The sequence below is a fragment of the Podarcis cretensis genome, assembly GCF_951804945.1.
Source record: "Podarcis cretensis genome assembly, chromosome: 10".
Taxonomy (NCBI): domain Eukaryota; kingdom Metazoa; phylum Chordata; class Lepidosauria; order Squamata; family Lacertidae; genus Podarcis; species Podarcis cretensis.
This window is the reverse complement of record NC_137179.1, coordinates 54,054,997-54,058,494: the sequence shown is the minus strand read 5'-3', so window position 1 is coordinate 54,058,494 and position 3,498 is coordinate 54,054,997. Positions and strand designations below refer to the sequence as shown.

General features: G+C 40.9%; 1 long non-coding RNA gene across 1 annotated transcript; it reads left to right on the top strand.

Moving 5' to 3' along the window:
* Positions 1-454: 454 nt before the first annotated feature.
* Positions 455-2,134, top strand: LOC307225989. The gene is made up of 2 exons (XR_013843208.1): positions 455-589; positions 709-2,134. It is a non-coding gene; the product is annotated as an uncharacterized lncRNA (long non-coding RNA).
* Positions 2,135-3,498: the final 1,364 nt, after the last annotated feature.

Sequence of the window (3,498 nt, the reverse complement as noted above, 5' to 3'; positions counted from 1 at the left end):
GAAGCACAATTATGGGTTTTTTTCTGGTATGCTTCCTTTTCTTAATTTCAGTAGAACTTGCATGAAAGTTTCTGATAGATTAGGCTCTCAATTGTTCAATCAAAATATTTCCAGGGGAGGATGTTTGAATGACCAAATATATTTTCTATATATCCTTTTTTATTATGATGTTTTATTGTTTGCAGCGTCATGTTCAGTATTTTAAAGATACTCACTGTGGTGGAAGCTTTCAGTATTTTAAAGGTGTTTAACAAGGTTAAGGGTCCCTGATAACTCAACCAGATGATTATCCTGGGTCTTCAGGTGTAACTAAATCAATAAACTCCACAAGTTGTATGGTTTAAATGGCAGCATGCAAGCTTTCTTAGTTTGTGTGCTTAATTCTTCAGGGCTTGAGGAGAAAGTCTGTCTAAATTTAGTCAAGATCCCGACTGAATCCAGTGCTTAAAAAAGAAAGAAACCAACAAATAGGGATAGTGGGATAGGCATGTTTAGCTAGATCTTGTAAGGCAGTTGTTACTTTGTGTTACACAACTGGAAGAGTCTGAACATGACATAATATAATTAAGTCAGGAATAAGCATGGGTAGGCAACCATGAGTCTGACCAAGCTGCGGGGTGCAGTGGAGGACAGGAGTGCCTGGCGTTCTCTGGTCCATGGGGTCACGAAGAGTCGGACACGACTAAACGACTAAACAACAACAACAAGGCAACCATTGACCCTCCCAATGTTGAGCCACATTTTCTGTCATCCTTGTCCATGCTGGCTAGGGTTCCAACAAAATCTGGAGCTACAGGTTCCTTGAACCTTTTCCAGTGGAAGGACCTCCAGTCTTTGGTCCCAAGAGCCCAGTAGGTATGTTTGCTGTGAGATTGTACGAAGCTTTGCTCTTTTGCAGAGACAAGGTCTAGTCACTGTAATGTCAACCTAAGGAGGCAGGACAGAATAGGAACAACAGATTTACAGGCTGGCAGTCTTGGTGAGCGACTCAAGAACATGTAGGAGGCCACTAGAAATGGGTTACAGAAGACTGAAACCACAGAGGCAGGGTGCGCCTATTCTTTTCTCTGCCATTACAAGCAGTTGTGTTTGGTAGCACCTTTGGAGTTGTTGCAAGTCTGACTTGCAGAGAAGAATCAGCCGTAGCATTTAAACAAAGTGCCTCTGAGCTGCGTGCTGGTATCGTTGTGGTAACGTTTCAAGATGTTGATGAGAGCAAGTTGAGCGGGTTATGAAGCTTTGCCTGTTACTGGTCTTGCAGTCTCATGAAAGACTCCTTGATCCACTGGAGCAGCTTTTCCCAAATTTGGGTCTCCAGGTGTTTTCCAGCTAAGATTCCCATCATCTCTAACCACTGGTCTTGCCAGATAGGGATGATGGGAGTTGTAGTCCAAAAACAAGTTTGTGAAACCCTGCATTGGGGGCTTTAGTGAATAGAAGTGAGAGTTGATGCTCACTTACTCTCTTCCCCCGGTAGCCCCCACTGTAAATTTGCTTCAGTGTGTGGGGGCCCTTTGGAATAGTGTGCGAAGGGGCACAGGGGGCTGCAGAAGAAAGAGGAAATTCGTAAAAGCCGCCTGCCTCCTTCCTTTTACTAAAAGGATTTTGGGGAGCCAAGAACTTTCCATGAGCAGAAGAACACAATTTGATACAACCCAAAGCCTTTCCCAGCCGTGGTTCAATACAGCTTAAATGTTGTAGGTCACCATAGAGATTCACTTTGGTTGCTTCTCAGTGAGTTCCTTTAATATGAGAATCACTGGGTATGTGACTTCTGTATGATAACCCTTTCTAAAGCAAGCCGGAGGGCAGCTGTCTTTTTTTCATCGCCTAGTAGGGAATATGAAGCCAAAGAAAAACTGTTGTTTTCCTTTCCGTGGTTTGTTTTTGTGCATTGTTGAATTAGTTTTTCCTTACACAAGCATCATACTTGCAACCCTCTCAAATGCTATCCATTTTCAGAACAGGCCTTTGATCAAAACAATAGTTTCTCTCTGTGCCCCTTCATTTGGTATCTCAGTTCTTACGAGCTACAGGAACAAAACCTTGGCAGTTGCGCTTGCTAGCCTGTGAGATTCTCCTCCCACCCCGGTTTTGTTTCTCCTCATATTTTTAATAAAAAATATTCTTTTCATTCTCTTTATTTGAATGACTTGGTTGTGACAGAAGTGGGGTAATTAATTGCAAATGGCAATAATTGGAAATACTACTTTTTCTTGTTATTGGTCTCAGGCTGTGAATTAATTCTTTTTTGGCAACTTCTCTAATGTGTTATAAGACCTGACTGCCCACATTCTTAATCCCTTTTATTTAAATAGTGCAGCAGGCATAGGCTCCTGAATTTTTCAGGGTTGGGGCCCCTGTGTGAGATAAGACCTTTTGCCTTTGTGTGACAGCGTACGTGGAATTTTTGGTTATGAAATTCATTTGCAAACACTTTCATTAGGGTGACGTGTAGGGGCTGTTTTAACCTTCCCCAGATCGCGCAATTAAATTCCATTCCCCTCACTTCAATAGTCGCTTAACCCTGGTTATTGAGAGACAGTCTAAATGAAAAGATTTACAACTATATTCACAAGATGCTCAAACTCTGGCACATCTCCAGTGGAGGGAATTTTATAGTTGTGGGCAGACACAGAGAATCCTTCTCTGCACATCTTTCTCACATTGTCATTTTGCACAGATGGTATCCTTGGGTTCTTGGTTGATGCTAGACGCATTGGGAAATAAACATTTTGAAGTGTGCGCATGAGGTTTTTACCATTTTTGGATCTAACACTCTCCCCACCCCATCCCACATGAAATGAGTCCATGCTCTAGTGCAAAGGTATAGTTTGCCAATGCCTTATGTGCTGTGTCCCTCCCACCTGTGCTCCCAAAGGGGAGCCCCCTTGACAATCCCTAACACCCTGGGCCACTTTATGCATTAAACAAGCAGTTCAAGACTGAAAATGCGCTCTGTAATTGTGCATATGTTAAACTAATGAAAAGAGATGGGTTGTTTCTTTTGAAGACCCACTGTTGCGAGAGCATTCTAAGTTGATTTATTGAAGCATGCAAATGTCTTTTTCTTGTATGTTTAAAAAGTGTATTACACAAAATAGATAGCTGTACATTTATTAGGAATCTCTTCACTTCTGCTATCTAAAAGCTTCCCATTGCCCTCCTGCTGCTGAAATCAAGAGGCTGCCCCATTTTGGATTTTTTTAAAAGAAAAAAAGAAATGCTTCAGCATGTGTGCTTCATGTATACACTTAGAAACCAAAGAAAGAATGCAAAATTTTATTACTTTTTAAGTAGTACTTGAGTGGTCTAAGGCCCTGGCTCACAAGTTTATGTAAATGTATAGCATTTTTATTTACTTATGTAACAGAATTCATATTCCACTTAACTGCAAAAGCCTCTAAGCAATTTACATAAAATGCACATTAGAATTATCAATAAAAAATCAGAAGTTAAGAACAAGTAGACTTAAAAATTCAAAATGTAAATAAAACA